The sequence below is a fragment of the Bufo bufo genome, chromosome 4, assembly GCF_905171765.1.
Source record: "Bufo bufo chromosome 4, aBufBuf1.1, whole genome shotgun sequence".
Lineage (NCBI taxonomy): Eukaryota > Metazoa > Chordata > Amphibia > Anura > Bufonidae > Bufo > Bufo bufo.
The window spans coordinates 5,205,336-5,229,358 of record NC_053392.1 but is presented as its reverse complement, the minus strand read 5'-3'; positions in this window follow the sequence as shown (position 1 = coordinate 5,229,358).

The following is a 24,023-nucleotide window of genomic DNA, read 5'->3' as shown; positions in this document are numbered from 1 at the left end:
GGAGGTAGGAGAGGACTACAACTCCCAGCATGTCCAGCCCGTTATTATGTGATATCAGAGGACATTACAGGAGGAGGTAGGAGAGGACTACAACTCCCAGCATGTCCAGCCTGTTATTATGTGATATCACAGGACATTACAGGAGGAGGTAGGAGAGGACTACAACTCCCAGCATGTCCAGCCTGTTATTATGTGATATCAGAGGACATTACAGGAGGAGGTAGGAGAGGACTACAACTCCCAGCATGTCCAGCCTGTTATTATGTGATATCAGAGGACATTACAGGAGGAGGTAGGAGAGGACTACAACTCCCAGCATGTCCAGCCTGTTATTATGTGATATCAGAGGACATTACAGGAGGGGGTAGGAGAGGACTACAACTCCCAGCATGTCCAGCCTGTTATTATGTGATATCAGAGGACATTACAGGAGGAGGTAGGAGAGGACTACAACTCCCAGCATGTCCAGCCTGTTATTATGTGATATCAGAGGACATTACAGGAGGAGGTAGGAGAGGACTACAACTCCCAGCATGTCCAGCCTGTTATTATGTGATATCAGAGGACATTACAGGAGGAGGTAGGAGAGGACTACAACTCCCAGCATGTCCAGCCTGTTATTATGTGATATCAGAGGACATTACAGGAGGAGGGAGGAGAGGACTACAACTCCCAGCATGTCCGGCCTGTTATTATGTGATATCAGAGGACATTACAGGAGGAGGTAGGAGAGGACTACAACTCCCAGCATGTCCAGCCTGTTATTATGTGATATCAGAGGACATTACAGGAGGAGGTAGGAGAGGACTACAACTCCCAGCATGTCCAGCCTGTTATTATGTGACATCAGAGGACATTACAGGAGGAGGTAGGAGAGGACTACAACTCCCAGCATGTCCAGCCTGTTATTATGTGATATCAGAGGACATTACAGGAGGAGGTAGGAGAGGACTACAACTCCCAGCATGTCCAGCCTGTTATTATGTGATATTAGAGGACATTACAGGAGGAAGTAGGAGAGGACTACAACTCCCAGCATGTCCAGCCTGTTATTATGTGATATCAGAGGACATTACAGGAGGAGGTAGGAGAGGACTACAACTCCCAGCATGTCCAGCCTGTTATTATGTGATATCAGAGGACATTACAGGAGGAGGTAGAAGAGGACTACAACTCCCAGCATGTCCAGCCTGTTATTATGTGATATCAGAGGACATTACAGGAGGAGGTAGGAGAGGACTACAACTCCCAGCATGTCCAGCCTGTTATTATGTGATATCAGAGGACATTACAGGAGGAGGTAGGAGAGGACTACAACTCCCAGCATGTCCAGCCTGTTATTATGTGATATCAGAGGACATTACAGGAGGAGGTAGGAGAGGACTACAACTCACAGCATGTCCAGCCTGTTATTATGTGACATCAGAGGACATTACAGGAGGAGGTAGGAGAGGACTACAACTCCCAGCATGTCCAGCCTGTTATTATGTGATATCAGAGGACATTACAGGAGGAGGTAGGAGAGGACTACAACTCCCAGCATGTCCAGCCTGTTATTATGTGATATTAGAGGACATTACAGGAGGAGGGAGGAGAGGACTACAACTCCCAGCATGTCCAGCCTGTTATTATGTGATATCAGAGGACATTACAGGAGGAGGTAGGAGAGGACTACAACTCCCAGCATGTCCAGCCTGTTATTATGTGATATCAGAGGACATTACAGGAGGAGGTAGGAGAGGACTACAACTCCCAGCATGTCCAGCCTGTTATTATGTGATACCAGAGGACATTACAGGAGGAGGTAGGAGAGGACTACAACTCCCAGCAGGTCCAGCCTGTTATTATGTGATATCAGAGGACATTACAGGAGGAGGTAGGAGAGGACTACAACTCCCAGCATGTCCAGCCTGTTATTATGTGATATCAGAGGATCTTCTCTTCCATTCTAAGCTCCGCCCCTTCAGGTCACATGACGTCTTTACAGTTTCTGCGCCATCATTTCTCAGCACTACATAGCTCCCGCCCACAACTGCTGGCATCACATGACGGTGACGTCACCGCAGGTCCTTCCTCTGTCAGTCTCCATGGAGAAGCTGCCCCCGGCCGCCATGATGGAGGCTCCCCTCCCAGGTAACAGGACTGCTCCGGGCTGACACTGCAGGCTTACCTACAGAGCTCAGGAGGGCGCGGCTCCGCCAAATATCTCCGACATCAGGTTCTACACCAAACACAGACCTGGAGTCGTATAGATGTCCACCTCCTTGTCCTCACCCAGATTACACCCTGCAGGGATGTAGATGTCCTCACCCAGATTACACCCTGCAGGGATGTAGATGTCCTCACCCAGATTACACCCTGCAGGGATGTAGATGTCCTCACCCGGATTACACCCTGCAGGGATGTAGATGTCCTCACCCAGATTACACCCTGCACTGATGTAGATGTCCTCACCCAGATTACACCCTGCAGGGATGTAGATGTCCTCACCCAGATTACACCCTGCAGGGATGTAGATGTCCTTACCCGGATTACACCCTGCAGGGATGTAGATGTCCTCACCCAGATTACACCCTGCAGGGATGTAGATGTCCTCACCCAGATTACACCCTGCAGGGATGTAGATGTCCTCACCCAGATTACACCCTGCAGGGATGTAGATGTCCTCACCCAGATTACACCCTGCAGGGATGTAGATGTCCTCGCCCAGATTACCCCCCGTCAGGGATGTAGATGTCCTCACCCAGATTACACCCTGCAGTGATGTAGATGTCCTCACCCAGATTACACCCTGCAGGGATGTAGATGTCCTCACCCAGATTACACCCTGCAGGGATGTAGATGTCCTCACCCAGATTACACCCTGCAGGGATGTAGATGTCCTCACCCAGATTACACCCTGCAGGGATGTAGATGTCCTCACCCAGATTACACCCTGCAGGGATGTAGATGTCCTCACCCAGATTACACCCTGCAGGGATGTAGATGTCCTCACCCAGATTACACCCTGCAGGGATGTAGATGTCCTCACCCAGATTACACCCTGCAGGGATGTAGATGTCCTCACCCAGATTACACCCTGCAGGGATGTAGATGTCCTCACCCAGATTACACCCTGCAGGGATGTAGATGTCCACCTCCTTGTCCTCACCCAGATTACACCCTGCAGGGATGTAGATGTCCTCACCCAGATTACTCCCTGCAGGGATGTAGATGTCCTCACCCAGATTACTCCCTGCAGTGATGTAGATGTCCTCACCCAGATTACACCCTGCATTGATGTAGATGTCCACCTCCTTGTCCTCACCCAGATTACACCCTGCAGGGATGTAGATGTCCTCACCCGGATTACACCCTGCAGGGATGTAGATGTCCTCACCCGGATTACACCCTGCAGGGATGTAGATGTCCTCACCTAGATTACACCCTGCAGGGATGTAGAGGTCCTCACCCAGATTACACCCTGCAGGGATGTAGATGTCCTCACCCAGATTACACCCTGCAGGGATGTAGATGTCCTCACCCAGATTACACCCTGCCGGGATGTAGATGTCCTCAACCAGATTACACCCTGCAGGGATGTAGATGTCCTCACCCAGATTACACCCTGCAGGGATGTAGATGTCCTCGCCCAGATTACACCCTGCAGTGAGGGCTTCACCTCCACCTCCTGTGCTGAGCAGCTAGAAGGCAGTGGTTTCTGTATTGCTGCCTGGTATTCCCGGTAATGATTCCCCTCGGTCCACATTCCACCATCTAGGACCATCTACAGAATTCTCAGTATAAGGATCAGTGAGACAGACATAGGTGATACTTTGCTAACCCTTCTATGTCTGACAACCATGTACATATATCATCACAAACTCCTCCTCCTCATCAGTGGTCTCTCGATGCCCCCGTCTTTATCAATGTTTTTTCCTATCTCCCCTTTCTGACCCCACGGACAGCAGCAGAGCTGGATCACAGCATTACAGGATTGGGGGTTGTAGTCATTGGAGATTTGTCTGGGCTGGAAGGTCTATGAGAGGACCTCCGAGGACTATGTCCTCCATCTTCTTGATGAGTTCAGCTACAGCTGCTGGTACACAGAGGATCCTAGCAGTATCCCGGGGGCTTCTGTTTACCCCTGTGCCCGAATCCGTATTTCCTCTCACTTCGTGGTAACAATTCGAATTCTTTCCTGTTTTGGATCCACTCCTGCTTTTTTTTGGTATTAGCAATACTGATGTTCTACACCGCTATACAGGCACAGTGTTCTACACCACTATACAGGCGCAGTGTTCTACACCACTATACAGGCACAGTATTCTACACCGCTATACAGGCACAGTGTTCTACACCGCTATACAGGCACAGTGCTCTACACCACTATACAGGCACAGTGTTCTACACCGCTATACGGGCACAGTGTTCTACACCGCTATACAGGCACAGTGTTCTACACCTCTATACAGGCACAGTGTTCTACACCGCTATACGGGCTCAGTGTTCTCCACCGCTCTACGGGCACAGTGTTCTACACCGCTATACGCTGGACTTCCCCAGTATGGACTGGACTTCCCCAGTATGGACTGGACTTCCCCAGTATGGACTGGACTTCCCCAGTATGGACTGGACTTCCCCAGTATGGACTGGACTTCCCCAGTATGGACTGGACTTCCCCAGTATGGACTGGACTTCCCCAGTATGGACTGGACTTGCCCAGTATGGACTGGACTTGCCCAGTATGGACTGGACTTGCCCAGTATGGACTGGACTTGCCCAGTATGGACTGGACTTGCCCAGTATGGACTGGACTTGCCCAGTATGGACTGGACTTGCCCAGTATGGACTGGACTTGCCCAGTATGGACTGGACTTGCCCAGTATGGACTGGACTTGCCCAGTATGGACTGGACTTGCCCAGTATGGACTGGACTTGCCCAGTATGGACTGGACTAGCCCAGTATGGACTGGACTTGCCCAGTATGGACTGGTCTTCCCCAGTATGGACTGGACTTGCCCAGTATGGACATAGAAACATAGAAACATAGAATGTGTCGGCAGATAAGAACCATTTGGCCCATCTAGTCTGCCCAATATACTGAATACTATGGATAGCCCCCGGCCCTATCTTATATGAAGGATGGCCTTATGCCTATCCCATGCATGCTTAAACCCCTTCACTGTATTTGCAGCTACCACTTCTGCAGGAAGGCTATTCCATGCATCCACTACTCTCTCAGTAAAGTAATACTTCCTTATATTACTTTTAAACCTTTGCCCCTCTAATTTAAAACTGTGTCCTCTTGTGGTAGTTTTTCTTCTTTTAAATATGCTCTCTTCCTTTACCGAGTTGATTCCCTTTATGTATTTAAAAGTTTCTATCATATCCCCTCTGTCTCTTCTTTCTTCCAAGCTATACATATTAAGGTCCTTTAACCTTTCCTGGTAAGTTTTATCCTGCAATCCATGTACTAGTTTAGTAGCTCTTCTCTGAACTCTCTCTAGAGTATCTATATCCTTCTGGAGATATGGCCTCCAGTACTGCGCACAATACTCCAAGTGAGGTCTCACCAGTGTTCTGTACAGCGGCATAAGCACTTCACTCTTTCTACTGCTTATACCTCTCCCTATACATCCAAGCATTCTGCTGGCATTTCGTGCTGCTCTATTACATTGTCTTCCCACCTTTAAGTCTTCTGAAATAATTACTCCTAAATCCCTTTCCTCAGATACTGAGGTCAGGACTGTGTGAAATATTCTATATTCTGCCCTTGGGTTTTTACACCCCAGGTGCATTATCTTGCACTTATCCACATTAAATTTCAGTTTCCAGAGTTCTGACCATTCTTCTAGTTTTCCTAAATCCTTTTCCATTTGGCGTTTCCCTCCAGGAATATCAACCCTGTTACATATCTTTGTGTCATCAGCAAAAAGACAAACCTTACCAGCGAGGCCTTTTGCAATATCACTTATGAAGATATTAAACAAAATCGGTCCCAGTACAGATCCCTGTGGAACCCCACTGGTAACATTACCTTGTTTTGAATGTTCTCCATTGACTACAACCCTCTGTTGTCTGTCACTCAGCCACTGCCTAATCCACTCAACAATATGGGAGTCCATGCTCAATGACTGCAGTTTATTGATAAGTCTTCTATGTGGGACAGTGTCAAAAGCCTTACTAAAATCTAGATAAGCGATGTCTACTGCACCTCCACCGTCTATTATTTTATTCACCCAGTCAAAAAAATCTAAGATTTGTTTGACATGATCTCCCTGAAGTAAACCCATGTTGTTTTTCATCTTGCAATCCATGGGATTTTAGATGTTCCACAATCCTATCCTTTAATAGGGTTTCCATTAATTTGCCTACTATTGATGTCAGACTCACTGGTCTATAGTTGCTCGATTCCTCCCTACTACCTTTCTTGTGAATGGGCACGACATTTGCCAATTTCCAATCTTCCGGGACGACTCCTGTTACTAATGATTGGTTAAATAAATCTGTTAACGGTTTTGCCAGCTCACCACTAAGCTCTTTTAATAATTTTGGGTGTATCTCATCAGGCCCCTGTGACTTATCTGTCTTCACCTTAGACAGCAAACTTAGAACATCTTCCTCTGTAAAGATACATGCATCAAACGATTTAATAGTCATTCTTTCTAGTGGAGGTCCTTCTCCTTTTTCTTTTGTAAAAACTGAACAGAAGTATTCATTAAGGCAGTCGGCTAGCCCTTTATTCTCTTCTACATACAGTACCTTCCGTCCTTTGTTTTTAATTTAGTTATTCCTTGTTTTAATTTCCTTTTTTCATTTATATATCTGAAGAATGTCTTATCCCCTTTTTTCATAGACTGAGCTAGTTTTTCTTCTGCCTGCGCTTTAGAAGTTCTTATAACTTGCTTGGCCTCTCTGCCTAATCTTGTAGATTTCCTTATCTTCATTGCTCTGGGTTTTTTATAATTACAAAATGCTAGCTTTTTATTTTTAATGATTTGGGCCACTTCTGCTGAGTACCACATTGGTCTCCTCCTTTTTTTGCTTTTACTGACAAGTCTAATGCAATTTTCTGTTGCCTTCAATAATGCACTTTTTAAGTAGTCCCATTTCTCCTGGACTCCATGTAATCCGTTCCAGTCTGATAAGGACTCATTTATGACTAATTTCATTTTTGAAAAGTCTGTTTTTCTAAAATCTAAAACTTTTGTTTTTGTGTGGTGGGACTCTTTCACAGTTCTTATATTAAACCACACTGACTGGTGATCACTAGATCCCAAGGTTTCGCCTACAATGACATCATATACCGAATCCCCGTTTGTGAATACCAAATCCAAAATGGCCTCCCTCCGGGTTGGCTCCTCAACCACTTGTTGTAGAGATAACCCCAGTAGGGAATTTAGAATATCTGTACTCCTGGTAGAACTTTCTATTTTGGTTTTCCAGTTTATATCTGGAAGATTGAAATCTCCCATAATGATAACTTCTCCTTTCATTGTCATTTTAGCTATTTCTTCAACTAGTAGATCATCTAGTTCTTTAACTTGACCAGGTGGTCTATATATCACACCTACACGAGTTACTGCATGGTTAGCAAACTGCAACGTAACCCAAACTGACTCTATGTTGGCCTCACCAACTTGTATTAGGTTAGATTTAATGCTATCTTTCACATACAGGGCCACTCCTCCTCCTTTCTTGCCTTCTCTGTCTCTTCTGTATAAAGAGTACCCTGGTATGGTTATGTCCCAGTCATTTCTTTCATTAAACCATGTCTCCTTAACAGCCACTAAATCTACATTCTCAGATGCCATTATTGACCCAAGTTCATTGATTTTTTTACCTAAACTGCGAGCATTTGTAGACAGGACTCTGAGCTTATCATTTCTTAACCTCAGTGCTTCTGGCCTGTTCTGGCATTGTTTCGGGGGGCAATTGGACTCTTTTATTTTCACTCTTTTGCCCCCCCTTCCTAGTTTAAATACTCTTTCGCAAATTCTTGGAGTTGTTCACTAAGTACATTTGTTCCTTTGAGAGAAAGATGCAAACCATCTTTTTTGTACAGTTCCTTTCTATTCCAAGTAGAGCTATCATGAGAAACAAAGCCAAATCCTTGCTCTTGACACCATTTACCAAGCCATATGTTGAACTCCTTTATGCGCCTCTGCCTATCATTCTGAACATTATGCACAGGCAGAACTTCAGAAAATGAAATGGTGGATGCAAAATCCTGTACGTCATTACCAAGTGTGATAAAAGATTTTTTCACCTCTGACACTTCATTGCAAGCCAGGTCATTTGTCCCTAGATGGACAAGAACATCCACGTCCCCTTCCTGCTTTGCTTGCTTAACAATATTAATAATACGTCTTCTATCCCTTCTAGCAGTAGCCCCAGGGAGACATCTCACAAAACCATTTTCTTTAAGCTCCACACTTCTTATGATTGAATCACCCAGCAACAGCTGCATCCTTTGAGACTTCACTTTATCTTTTTTGTTGCATACATTAGACATAGGAGTCGATGGTTTCTCACCCTCTGTGCTTGAGTCCATATCCATGTTGTCCTTACATTCTGAGAGTGCTGCAAATGAATTATGGAGAACCACCGACTGTGGGACATGTCTTCTATCCACCACTCTAAGACTTCCAGAACCTACATTAACCCATCTGCCATTTCTGGGGGTCCTCTGTGGCAGTGGCATTGCAGCAGTCCTAGCTGGAGTTTGTTTAACAGATAATTTAAATATTTCAGCTTTCAAAAATGCAATTTCCTGCTGCAGTAAGGAGAACTGTCTACAGATCTGACAGCATCCGAATCTCCAAAGAGTGGAACATGAAATAAATGCACAACAATTCCTGCACTGAACCAAGTCTGCCATTTTAAAGAGGAGAAAAAAAAAATAATAAATAAATAAATAAATAAATTTGTAACTTTAAATCAAACAAATCTTACCTTTTTTTTTTTGTATTGTTTCCACCTTCCAGCCTACCTCCTGACTATCTCCTGCAATATCTCTTTACTAGTACTTAATGTAGTACTTGAAGCTAGTACTTTCAGCTAATGAATTAGGCCAGCTAATGAGTCTGTCTCTATATATACACACACTCCTTCCCAAACTCCTCCCCCAGCAACAAATGTAACACCTTAGTGAGCTAGGCTCATTAGCAAACGCACAATAGCAAACAGCTGACCGAATTCCTTACCTCTTCTCAATCAATGATCAGCAAAAACAACACAGATGAGCCAGTTGGAGACTCTAAGCCAATCTCTTGCAGTATCTCTTGAATCTCTTCAGTCTGCTGCAATATCTCTTTACTAGTACTTAATGTAGTACTTGAAGCTAGTACTTTCAGCTAATGAATTAGGCCAGCTAATGAGTCTGTCTCTATATATACACACACTCCTTCCCAAACTCCTCCCCCAGCAACAAATGTAACACCTTAGTGAGCTAGGCTCATTAGCAAACGCACAATAGCAAACAGCTGACCGAATTCCTTACCTCTTCTCAATCAATGATCAGCAAAAACAACACAGATGAGCCAGTTGGAGACTCTAAGCCAATCTCTTGCAGTATCTCTTGAATCTCTTCAGTCTGCTGCAATATCTCTTTACTAGTACTTAATGTAGTACTTGAAGCTAGTACTTTCAGCTAATGAATTAGGCCAGCTAATGAGTCTGTCTCTATATATACACACACTCCTTCCCAAACTCCTCCCCCAGCAACAAATGTAACACCTTAGTGAGCTAGGCTCATTAGCAAACGCACAATAGCAAACAGCTGACCGAATTCCTTACCTCTTCTCAATCAATGATCAGCAAAAACAACACAGATGAGCCAGTTGGAGACTCTAAGCCAATCTCTTGCAGTATCTCTTGAATCTCTTCAGTCTGCTGCAATATCTCTTTACTAGTACTTAATGTAGTACTTGAAGCTAGTACTTTCAGCTAATGAATTAGGCCAGCTAATGAGTCTGTCTCTATATATACACACACTCCTTCCCAAACTCCTCCCCCAGCAACAAATGTAACACCTTAGTGAGCTAGGCTCATTAGCAAACGCACAATAGCAAACAGCTGACCGAATTCCTTACCTCTTCTCAATCAATGATCAGCAAAAACAACACAGATGAGCCAGTTGGAGACTCTAAGCCAATCTCTTGCAGTATCTCTTGAATCTCTTCAGTCTGCTGCAATATCTCTTTACTAGTACTTAATGTAGTACTTGAAGCTAGTACTTTCAGCTAATGAATTAGGCCAGCTAATGAGTCTGTCTCTATATATACACACACTCCTTCCCAAACTCCTCCCCCAGCAACAAATGTAACACCTTAGTGAGCTAGGCTCATTAGCAAACGCACAATAGCAAACAGCTGACCGAATTCCTTACCTCTTCTCAATCAATGATCAGCAAAAACAACACAGATGAGCCAGTTGGAGACTCTAAGCCAATCTCTTGCAGTATCTCTTGAATCTCTTCAGTCTGCTGCAATATCTCTTTACTAGTACTTAATGTAGTACTTGAAGCTAGTACTTTCAGCTAATGAATTAGGCCAGCTAATGAGTCTGTCTCTATATATACACACACTCCTTCCCAAACTCCTCCCCCAGCAACAAATGTAACACCTTAGTGAGCTAGGCTCATTAGCAAACGCACAATAGCAAACAGCTGACCGAATTCCTTACCTCTTCTCAATCAATGATCAGCAAAAACAACACAGATGAGCCAGTTGGAGACTCTAAGCCAATCTCTTGCAGTATCTCTTGAATCTCTTCAGTCTGCTGCAATATCTCTTTACTAGTACTTAATGTAGTACTTGAAGCTAGTACTTTCAGCTAATGAATTAGGCCAGCTAATGAGTCTGTCTCTATATATACACACACTCCTTCCCAAACTCCTCCCCCAGCAACAAATGTAACACCTTAGTGAGCTAGGCTCATTAGCAAACGCACAATAGCAAACAGCTGACCGAATTCCTTACCTCTTCTCAATCAATGATCAGCAAAAACAACACAGATGAGCCAGTTGGAGACTCTAAGCCAATCTCTTGCAGTATCTCTTGAATCTCTTCAGTCTGCTGCAATATCTCTTTACTAGTACTTAATGTAGTACTTGAAGCTAGTACTTTCAGCTAATGAATTAGGCCAGCTAATGAGTCTGTCTCTATATATACACACACTCCTTCCCAAACTCCTCCCCCAGCAACAAATGTAACACCTTAGTGAGCTAGGCTCATTAGCAAACGCACAATAGCAAACAGCTGACCGAATTCCTTACCTCTTCTCAATCAATGATCAGCAAAAACAACACAGATGAGCCAGTTGGAGACTCTAAGCCAATCTCTTGCAGTATCTCTTGAATCTCTTCAGTCTGCTGCAATATCTCTTTACTAGTACTTAATGTAGTACTTGAAGCTAGTACTTTCAGCTAATGAATTAGGCCAGCTAATGAGTCTGTCTCTATATATACACACACTCCTTCCCAAACTCCTCCCCCAGCAACAAATGTAACACCTTAGTGAGCTAGGCTCATTAGCAAACGCACAATAGCAAACAGCTGACCGAATTCCTTACCTCTTCTCAATCAATGATCAGCAAAAACAACACAGATGAGCCAGTTGGAGACTCTAAGCCAATCTCTTGCAGTATCTCTTGAATCTCTTCAGTCTGCTGCAATATCTCTTTACTAGTACTTAATGTAGTACTTGAAGCTAGTACTTTCAGCTAATGAATTAGGCCAGCTAATGAGTCTGTCTCTATATATACACACACTCCTTCCCAAACTCCTCCCCCAGCAACAAATGTAACACCTTAGTGAGCTAGGCTCATTAGCAAACGCACAATAGCAAACAGCTGACCGAATTCCTTACCTCTTCTCAATCAATGATCAGCAAAAACAACACAGATGAGCCAGTTGGAGACTCTAAGCCAATCTCTTGCAGTATCTCTTGAATCTCTTCAGTCTGCTGCAATATCTCTTTACTAGTACTTAATGTAGTACTTGAAGCTAGTACTTTCAGCTAATGAATTAGGCCAGCTAATGAGTCTGTCTCTATATATACACACACTCCTTCCCAAACTCCTCCCCCAGCAACAAATGTAACACCTTAGTGAGCTAGGCTCATTAGCAAACGCACAATAGCAAACAGCTGACCGAATTCCTTACCTCTTCTCAATCAATGATCAGCAAAAACAACACAGATGAGCCAGTTGGAGACTCTAAGCCAATCTCTTGCAGTATCTCTTGAATCTCTTCAGTCTGCTGCAATATCTCTTTACTAGTACTTAATGTAGTACTTGAAGCTAGTACTTTCAGCTAATGAATTAGGCCAGCTAATGAGTCTGTCTCTATATATACACACACTCCTTCCCAAACTCCTCCCCCAGCAACAAATGTAACACCTTAGTGAGCTAGGCTCATTAGCAAACGCACAATAGCAAACAGCTGACCGAATTCCTTACCTCTTCTCAATCAATGATCAGCAAAAACAACACAGATGAGCCAGTTGGAGACTCTAAGCCAATCTCTTGCAGTATCTCTTGAATCTCTTCAGTCTGCTGCAATATCTCTTTACTAGTACTTAATGTAGTACTTGAAGCTAGTACTTTCAGCTAATGAATTAGGCCAGCTAATGAGTCTGTCTCTATATATACACACACTCCTTCCCAAACTCCTCCCCCAGCAACAAATGTAACACCTTAGTGAGCTAGGCTCATTAGCAAACGCACAATAGCAAACAGCTGACCGAATTCCTTACCTCTTCTCAATCAATGATCAGCAAAAACAACACAGATGAGCCAGTTGGAGACTCTAAGCCAATCTCTTGCAGTATCTCTTGAATCTCTTCAGTCTGCTGCAATATCTCTTTACTAGTACTTAATGTAGTACTTGAAGCTAGTACTTTCAGCTAATGAATTAGGCCAGCTAATGAGTCTGTCTCTATATATACACACACTCCTTCCCAAACTCCTCCCCCAGCAACAAATGTAACACCTTAGTGAGCTAGGCTCATTAGCAAACGCACAATAGCAAACAGCTGACCGAATTCCTTACCTCTTCTCAATCAATGATCAGCAAAAACAACACAGATGAGCCAGTTGGAGACTCTAAGCCAATCTCTTGCAGTATCTCTTGAATCTCTTCAGTCTGCTGCAATATCTCTTTACTAGTACTTAATGTAGTACTTGAAGCTAGTACTTTCAGCTAATGAATTAGGCCAGCTAATGAGTCTGTCTCTATATATACACACACTCCTTCCCAAACTCCTCCCCCAGCAACAAATGTAACACCTTAGTGAGCTAGGCTCATTAGCAAACGCACAATAGCAAACAGCTGACCGAATTCCTTACCTCTTCTCAATCAATGATCAGCAAAAACAACACAGATGAGCCAGTTGGAGACTCTAAGCCAATCTCTTGCAGTATCTCTTGAATCTCTTCAGTCTGCTGCAATATCTCTTTACTAGTACTTAATGTAGTACTTGAAGCTAGTACTTTCAGCTAATGAATTAGGCCAGCTAATGAGTCTGTCTCTATATATACACACACTCCTTCCCAAACTCCTCCCCCAGCAACAAATGTAACACCTTAGTGAGCTAGGCTCATTAGCAAACGCACAATAGCAAACAGCTGACCGAATTCCTTACCTCTTCTCAATCAATGATCAGCAAAAACAACACAGATGAGCCAGTTGGAGACTCTAAGCCAATCTCTTGCAGTATCTCTTGAATCTCTTCAGTCTGCTGCAATATCTCTTTACTAGTACTTATTGTAGTACTTGAAGCTAGTACTTTCAGCTAATGAATTAGGCCAGCTAATGAGTCTGTCTCTATATATACACACACTCCTTCCCAAACTCCTCCCCCAGCAACAAATGTAACACCTTAGTGAGCTAGGCTCATTAGCAAACGCACAATAGCAAACAGCTGACCGAATTCCTTACCTCTTCTCAATCAATGATCAGCAAAAACAACACAGATGAGCCAGTTGGAGACTCTAAGCCAATCTCTTGCAGTATCTCTTGAATCTCTTCAGTCTGCTGCAATATCTCTTTACTAGTACTTAATGTAGTACTTGAAGCTAGTACTTTCAGCTAATGAATTAGGCCAGCTAATGAGTCTGTCTCTATATATACACACACTCCTTCCCAAACTCCTCCCCCAGCAACAAATGTAACACCTTAGTGAGCTAGGCTCATTAGCAAACGCACAATAGCAAACAGCTGACCGAATTCCTTACCTCTTCTCAATCAATGATCAGCAAAAACAACACAGATGAGCCAGTTGGAGACTCTAAGCCAATCTCTTGCAGTATCTCTTGAATCTCTTCAGTCTGCTGCAATATCTCTTTACTAGTACTTAATGTAGTACTTGAAGCTAGTACTTTCAGCTAATGAATTAGGCCAGCTAATGAGTCTGTCTCTATATATACACACACTCCTTCCCAAACTCCTCCCCCAGCAACAAATGTAACACCTTAGTGAGCTAGGCTCATTAGCAAACGCACAATAGCAAACAGCTGACCGAATTCCTTACCTCTTCTCAATCAATGATCAGCAAAAACAACACAGATGAGCCAGTTGGAGACTCTAAGCCAATCTCTTGCAGTATCTCTTGAATCTCTTCAGTCTGCTGCAATATCTCTTTACTAGTACTTAATGTAGTACTTGAAGCTAGTACTTTCAGCTAATGAATTAGGCCAGCTAATGAGTCTGTCTCTATATATACACACACTCCTTCCCAAACTCCTCCCCCAGCAACAAATGTAACACCTTAGTGAGCTAGGCTCATTAGCAAACGCACAATAGCAAACAGCTGACCGAATTCCTTACCTCTTCTCAATCAATGATCAGCAAAAACAACACAGATGAGCCAGTTGGAGACTCTAAGCCAATCTCTTGCAGTATCTCTTGAATCTCTTCAGTCTGCTGCAATATCTCTTTACTAGTACTTAATGTAGTACTTGAAGCTAGTACTTTCAGCTAATGAATTAGGCCAGCTAATGAGTCTGTCTCTATATATACACACACTCCTTCCCAAACTCCTCCCCCAGCAACAAATGTAACACCTTAGTGAGCTAGGCTCATTAGCAAACGCACAATAGCAAACAGCTGACCGAATTCCTTACCTCTTCTCAATCAATGATCAGCAAAAACAACACAGATGAGCCAGTTGGAGACTCTAAGCCAATCTCTTGCAGTATCTCTTGAATCTCTTCAGTCTGCTGCAATATCTCTTTACTAGTACTTAATGTAGTACTTGAAGCTAGTACTTTCAGCTAATGAATTAGGCCAGCTAATGAGTCTGTCTCTATATATACACACACTCCTTCCCAAACTCCTCCCCCAGCAACAAATGTAACACCTTAGTGAGCTAGGCTCATTAGCAAACGCACAATAGCAAACAGCTGACCGAATTCCTTACCTCTTCTCAATCAATGATCAGCAAAAACAACACAGATGAGCCAGTTGGAGACTCTAAGCCAATCTCTTGCAGTATCTCTTGAATCTCTTCAGTCTGCTGCAATATCTCTTTACTAGTACTTAATGTAGTACTTGAAGCTAGTACTTTCAGCTAATGAATTAGGCCAGCTAATGAGTCTGTCTCTATATATACACACACTCCTTCCCAAACTCCTCCCCCAGCAACAAATGTAACACCTTAGTGAGCTAGGCTCATTAGCAAACGCACAATAGCAAACAGCTGACCGAATTCCTTACCTCTTCTCAATCAATGATCAGCAAAAACAACACAGATGAGCCAGTTGGAGACTCTAAGCCAATCTCTTGCAGTATCTCTTGAATCTCTTCAGTCTGCTGCAATATCTCTTTACTAGTACTTAATGTAGTACTTGAAGCTAGTACTTTCAGCTAATGAATTAGGCCAGCTAATGAGTCTGTCTCTATATATACACACACTCCTTCCCAAACTCCTCCCCCAGCAACAAATGTAACACCTTAGTGAGCTAGGCTCATTAGCAAACGCACAATAGCAAACAGCTGACCGAATTCCTTACCTCTTCTCAATCAATGATCAGCAAAAACAACACAGATGAGCCAGTTGGAGACTCTAAGCCAATCTCTTGCAGTATCTCTTGAATCTCTTCAGTCTGCTGCAATATCTCTTTACTAGTACTTAATGTAGTACTTGAAGCTAGTACTTTCAGCTAATGAATTAGGCCAGCTAATGAGTCTGTCTCTATATATACACACACTCCTTCCCAAACTCCTCCCCCAGCAACAAATGTAACACCTTAGTGAGCTAGGCTCATTAGCAAACGCACAATAGCAAACAGCTGACCGAATTCCTTACCTCTTCTCAATCAATGATCAGCAAAAACAACACAGATGAGCCAGTTGGAGACTCTAAGCCAATCTCTTGCAGTATCTCTTGAATCTCTTCAGTCTGCTGCAATATCTCTTTACTAGTACTTAATGTAGTACTTGAAGCTAGTACTTTCAGCTAATGAATTAGGCCAGCTAATGAGTCTGTCTCTATATATACACACACTCCTTCCCAAACTCCTCCCCCAGCAACAAATGTAACACCTTAGTGAGCTAGGCTCATTAGCAAACGCACAATAGCAAACAGCTGACCGAATTCCTTACCTCTTCTCAATCAATGATCAGCAAAAACAACACAGATGAGCCAGTTGGAGACTCTAAGCCAATCTCTTGCAGTATCTCTTGAATCTCTTCAGTCTGCTGCAATATCTCTTTACTAGTACTTAATGTAGTACTTGAAGCTAGTACTTTCAGCTAATGAATTAGGCCAGCTAATGAGTCTGTCTCTATATATACACACACTCCTTCCCAAACTCCTCCCCCAGCAACAAATGTAACACCTTAGTGAGCTAGGCTCATTAGCAAACGCACAATAGCAAACAGCTGACCGAATTCCTTACCTCTTCTCAATCAATGATCAGCAAAAACAACACAGATGAGCCAGTTGGAGACTCTAAGCCAATCTCTTGCAGTATCTCTTGAATCTCTTCAGTCTGCTGCAATATCTCTTTACTAGTACTTAATGTAGTACTTGAAGCTAGTACTTTCAGCTAATGAATTAGGCCAGCTAATGAGTCTGTCTCTATATATACACACACTCCTTCCCAAACTCCTCCCCCAGCAACAAATGTAACACCTTAGTGAGCTAGGCTCATTAGCAAACGCACAATAGCAAACAGCTGACCGAATTCCTTACCTCTTCTCAATCAATGATCAGCAAAAACAACACAGATGAGCCAGTTGGAGACTCTAAGCCAATCTCTTGCAGTATCTCTTGAATCTCTTCAGTCTGCTGCAATATCTCTTTACTAGTACTTAATGTAGTACTTGAAGCTAGTACTTTCAGCTAATGAATTAGGCCAGCTAATGAGTCTGTCTCTATATATACACACACTCCTTCCCAAACTCCTCCCCCAGCAACAAATGTAACACCTTAGTGAGCTAGGCTCATTAGCAAACGCACAATAGCAAACAGCTGACCGAATTCCTTACCTCTTCTCAATCAATGATCAGCAAAAACAACACAGATGAGCCAGTTGGAGACTCTAAGCCAATCTCTTGCAGTATCTCTTGAATCTCTTCAGTCTGCTGCAATATCTCTTTACTAGTACTTAATGTAGTACTTGAAGCTAGTACTTTCAGCTAATGAATTAGGCCAGCTAATGAGTCTGTCTCTATATATACACACACTCCTTCCCAAACTCCTCCCCCAGCAACAAATGTAACACCTTAGTGAGCTAGGCTCATTAGCAAACGCACAATAGCAAACAGCTGACCGAATTCCTTACCTCTTCTCAATCAATGATCAGCAAAAACAACACAGATGAGCCAGTTGGAGACTCTAAGCCAATCTCTTGCAGTATCTCTTGAATCTCTTCAGTCTGCTGCAATATCTCTTTACTAGTACTTAATGTAGTACTTGAAGCTAGTACTTTCAGCTAATGAATTAGGCCAGCTAATGAGTCTGTCTCTATATATACACACACTCCTTCCCAAACTCCTCCCCCAGCAACAAATGTAACACCTTAGTGAGCTAGGCTCATTAGCAAACGCACAATAGCAAACAGCTGACCGAATTCCTTACCTCTTCTCAATCAATGATCAGCAAAAACAACACAGATGAGCCAGTTGGAGACTCTAAGCCAATCTCTTGCAGTATCTCTTGAATCTCTTCAGTCTGCTGCAATATCTCTTTACTAGTACTTAATGTAGTACTTGAAGCTAGTACTTTCAGCTAATGAATTAGGCCAGCTAATGAGTCTGTCTCTATATATACACACACTCCTTCCCAAACTCCTCCCCCAGCAACAAATGTAACACCTTAGTGAGCTAGGCTCATTAGCAAACGCACAATAGCAAACAGCTGACCGAATTCCTTACCTCTTCTCAATCAATGATCAGCAAAAACAACACAGATGAGCCAGTTGGAGACTCTAAGCCAATCTCTTGCAGTATCTCTTGAATCTCTTCAGTCTGCTGCAATATCTCTTTACTAGTACTTAATGTAGTACTTGAAGCTAGTACTTTCAGCTAATGAATTAGGCCAGCTAATGAGTCTGTCTCTATATATACACACACTCCTTCCCAAACTCCTCCCCCAGCAACAAATGTAACACCTTAGTGAGCTAGGCTCATTAGCAAACGCACAATAGCAAACAGCTGACCGAATTCCTTACCTCTTCTCAATCAATGATCAGCAAAAACAACACAGATGAGCCAGTTGGAGACTCTAAGCCAATCTCTTGCAGTATCTCTTGAATCTCTTCAGTCTGCTGCAATATCTCTTTACTAGTACTTAATGTAGTACTTGAAGCTAGTACTTTCAGCTAATGAATTAGGCCAGCTAATGAGTCTGTCTCTATATATACACACACTCCTTCCCAAACTCCTCCCCCAGCAACAAATGTAACACCTTAGTGAGCTAGGCTCATTAGCAAACGCACAATAGCAAACAGCTGACCGAATTCCTTACCTCTTCTCAATCAATGATCAGCAAAAACAACACAGATGAGCCAGTTGGAGACTCTAAGCCAATCTCTTGCAGTATCTCTTGAATCTCTTCAGTCTGCTGCAATATCTCTTTACTAGTACTTAATGTAGTACTTGAAGCTAGTACTTTCAGCTAATGAATTAGGCCAGCTAATGAGTCTGTCTCTATATATACACACACTCCTTCCCAAACTCCTCCCCCAGCAACAAATGTAACACCTTAGTGAGCTAGGCTCATTAGCAAACGCACAATAGCAAACAGCTGACCGAATTCCTTACCTCTTCTCAATCAATGATCAGCAAAAACAACACAGATGAGCCAGTTGGAGACTCTAAGCCAATCTCTTGCAGTATCTCTTGAATCTCTTCAGTCTGCTGCAATATCTCTTTACTAGTACTTAATGTAGTACTTGAAGCTAGTACTTTCAGCTAATGAATTAGGCCAGCTAATGAGTCTGTCTCTATATATACACACACTCCTTCCCAAACTCCTCCCCCAGCAACAAATGTAACACCTTAGTGAGCTAGGCTCATTAGCAAACGCACAATAGCAAACAGCTGACCGAATTCCTTACCTCTTCTCAATCAATGATCAGCAAAAACAACACAGATGAGCCAGTTGGAGACTCTAAGCCAATCTCTTGCAGTATCTCTTGAATCTCTTCAGTCTGCTGCAATATCTCTTTACTAGTACTTAATGTAGTACTTGAAGCTAGTACTTTCAGCTAATGAATTAGGCCAGCTAATGAGTCTGTCTCTATATATACACACACTCCTTCCCAAACTCCTCCCCCAGCAACAAATGTAACACCTTAGTGAGCTAGGCTCATTAGCAAACGCACAATAGCAAACAGCTGACCGAATTCCTTACCTCTTCTCAATCAATGATCAGCAAAAACAACACAGATGAGCCAGTTGGAGACTCTAAGCCAATCTCTTGCAGTATCTCTTGAATCTCTTCAGTCTGCTGCAATATCTCTTTACTAGTACTTAATGTAGTACTTGAAGCTAGTACTTTCAGCTAATGAATTAGGCCAGCTAATGAGTCTGTCTCTATATATACACACACTCCTTCCCAAACTCCTCCCCCAGCAACAAATGTAACACCTTAGTGAGCTAGGCTCATTAGCAAACGCACAATAGCAAACAGCTGACCGAATTCCTTACCTCTTCTCAATCAATGATCAGCAAAAACAACACAGATGAGCCAGTTGGAGACTCTAAGCCAATCTCTTGCAGTATCTCTTGAATCTCTTCAGTCTGCTGCAATATCTCTTTACTAGTACTTAATGTAGTACTTGAAGCTAGTACTTTCAGCTAATGAATTAGGCCAGCTAATGAGTCTGTCTCTATATATACACACACTCCTTCCCAAACTCCTCCCCCAGCAACAAATGTAACACCTTAGTGAGCTAGGCTCATTAGCAAACGCACAATAGCAAACAGCTGACCGAATTCCTTACCTCTTCTCAATCAATGATCAGCAAAAACAACACAGATGAGCCAGTTGGAGACTCTAAGCCAATCTCTTGCAGTATCTCTTGAATCTCTTCAGTCTGCTGCAATATCTCTTTACTAGTACTTAATGTAGTACTTGAAGCTAGTACTTTCAGCTAATGAATTAGGCCAGCTAATGAGTCTGTCTCTATATATACACACACTCCTTCCCAAACTCCTCCCCCAGCAACAAATGTAACACCTTAGTGAGCTAGGCTCATTAGCAAACGCACAATAGCAAACAGCTGACCGAATTCCTTACCTCTTCTCAATCAATGATCAGCAAAAACAACACAGATGAGCCAGTTGGAGACTCTAAGCCAATCTCTTGCAGTATCTCTTGAATCTCTTCAGTCTGCTGCAATATCTCTTTACTAGTACTTAATGTAGTACTTGAAGCTAGTACTTTCAGCTAATGAATTAGGCCAGCTAATGAGTCTGTCTCTATATATACACACACTCCTTCCCAAACTCCTCCCCCAGCAACAAATGTAACACCTTAGTGAGCTAGGCTCATTAGCAAACGCACAATAGCAAACAGCTGACCGAATTCCTTACCTCTTCTCAATCAATGATCAGCAAAAACAACACAGATGAGCCAGTTGGAGACTCTAAGCCAATCTCTTGCATTATCTCTTGAATCTCTTCAGTCTGCTGCAATATCTCTTTACTAGTACTTAATGTAGTACTTGAAGCTAGTACTTTCAGCTAATGAATTAGGCCAGCTAATGAGTCTGTCTCTATATATACACACACTCCTTCCCAAACTCCTCCCCCAGCAACAAATGTAACACCTTAGTGAGCTAGGCTCATTAGCAAACGCACAATAGCAAACAGCTGACCGAATTCCTTACCTCTTCTCAATCAATGATCAGCAAAAACAACACAGATGAGCCAGTTGGAGACTCTAAGCCAATCTCTTGCAGTATCTCTTGAATCTCTTCAGTCTGCTGCAATATCTCTTTACTAGTACTTAATGTAGTACTTGAAGCTAGTACTTTCAGCTAATGAATTAGGCCAGCTAATGAGTCTGTCTCTATATATACACACACTCCTTCCCAAACTCCTCCCCCAGCAACAAATGTAACACCTTAGTGAGCTAGGCTCATTAGCAAACGCACAATAGCAAACAGCTGACCGAATTCCTTACCTCTTCTCAATCAATGATCAGCAAAAACAACACAGATGAGCCAGTTGGAGACTCTAAGCCAATCTCTTGCAGTATCTCTTGAATCTCTTCAGTCTGCTGCAATATCTCTTTACTAGTACTTAATGTAGTACTTGAAGCTAGTACTTTCAGCTAATGAATTAGGCCAGCTAATGAGTCTGTCTCTATATATACACACACTCCTTCCCAAACTCCTCCCCCAGCAACAAATGTAACACCTTAGTGAGCTAGGCTCATTAGCAAACGCACAATAGCAAACAGCTGACCGAATTCCTTACCTCTTCTCAATCAATGATCAGCAAAAACAACACAGATGAGCCAGTTGGAGACTCTAAGCCAATCTCTTGCAGTATCTCTTGAATCTCTTCAGTCTGCTGCAATATCTCTTTACTAGTACTTAATGTAGTACTTGAAGCTAGTACTTTCAGCTAATGAATTAGGCCAGCTAATGAGTCTGTCTCTATATATACACACACTCCTTCCCAAACTCCTCCCCCAGCAACAAATGTAACACCTTAGTGAGCTAGGCTCATTAGCAAACGCACAATAGCAAACAGCTGACCGAATTCCTTACCTCTTCTCAATCAATGATCAGCAAAAACAACACAGATGAGCCAGTTGGAGACTCTAAGCCAATCTCTTGCAGTATCTCTTGAATCTCTTCAGTCTGCTGCAATATCTCTTTACTAGTACTTAATGTAGTACTTGAAGCTAGTACTTTCAGCTAATGAATTAGGCCAGCTAATGAGTCTGTCTCTATATATACACACACTCCTTCCCAAACTCCTCCCCCAGCAACAAATGTAACACCTTAGTGAGCTAGGCTCATTAGCAAACGCACAATAGCAAACAGCTGACCGAATTCCTTACCTCTTCTCAATCAATGATCAGCAAAAACAACACAGATGAGCCAGTTGGAGACTCTAAGCCAATCTCTTGCAGTATCTCTTGAATCTCTTCAGTCTGCTGCAATATCTCTTTACTAGTACTTAATGTAGTACTTGAAGCTAGCACTTTCAGCTAATGAATTAGGCCAGCTAATGAGTCTGTCTCTATATATACACACACTCCTTCCCAAACTCCTCCCCCAGCAACAAATGTAACACCTTAGTGAGCTAGGCTCATTAGCAAACGCACAATAGCAAACAGCTGACCGAATTCCTTACCTCTTCTCAATCAATGATCAGCAAAAACAACACAGATGAGCCAGTTGGAGACTCTAAGCCAATCTCTTGCAGTATCTCTTGAATCTCTTCAGTCTGCTGCAATATCTCTTTACTAGTACTTAATGTAGTACTTGAAGCTAGTACTTTCAGCTAATGAATTAGGCCAGCTAATGAGTCTGTCTCTATATATACACACACTCCTTCCCAAACTCCTCCCCCAGCAACAAATGTAACACCTTAGTGAGCTAGGCTCATTAGCAAACGCACAATAGCAAACAGCTGACCGAATTCCTTACCTCTTCTCAATCAATGATCAGCAAAAACAACACAGATGAGCCAGTTGGAGACTCTAAGCCAATCTCTTGCAGTATCTCTTGAATCTCTTCAGTCTGCTGCAATATCTCTTTACTAGTACTTAATGTAGTACTTGAAGCTAGTACTTTCAGCTAATGAATTAGGCCAGCTAATGAGTCTGTCTCTATATATACACACACTCCTTCCCAAACTCCTCCCCCAGCAACAAATGTAACACCTTAGTGAGCTAGGCTCATTAGCAAACGCACAATAGCAAACAGCTGACCGAATTCCTTACCTCTTCTCAATCAATGATCAGCAAAAACAACACAGATGAGCCAGTTGGAGACTCTAAGCCAATCTCTTGCAGTATCTCTTGAATCTCTTCAGTCTGCTGCAATATCTCTTTACTAGTACTTAATGTAGTACTTGAAGCTAGTACTTTCAGCTAATGAATTAGGCCAGCTAATGAGTCTGTCTCTATATATACACACACTCCTTCCCAAACTCCTCCCCCAGCAACAAATGTAACACCTTAGTGAGCTAGGCTCATTAGCAAACGCACAATAGCAAACAGCTGACCGAATTCCTTACCTCTTCTCAATCAATGATCAGCAAAAACAACACAGATGAGCCAGTTGGAGACTCTAAGCCAATCTCTTGCAGTATCTCTTGAATCTCTTCAGTCTGCTGCAATATCTCTTTACTAGTACTTAATGTAGTACTTGAAGCTAGTACTTTCAGCTAATGAATCACCATCCTATGGACACAGTTTATGAACTCTAAATGACTCTACAGTAAAAGAGATGACAGGGATGTGCGAGACGTACGGGAAATGCAGAAGTCATCTTGATCTGGGATGTCAGTCCTGATATCGGGGGAGCTCTCGTCCCTCTAGGGGGGTTCAGGCCTGATATTGGGGGGG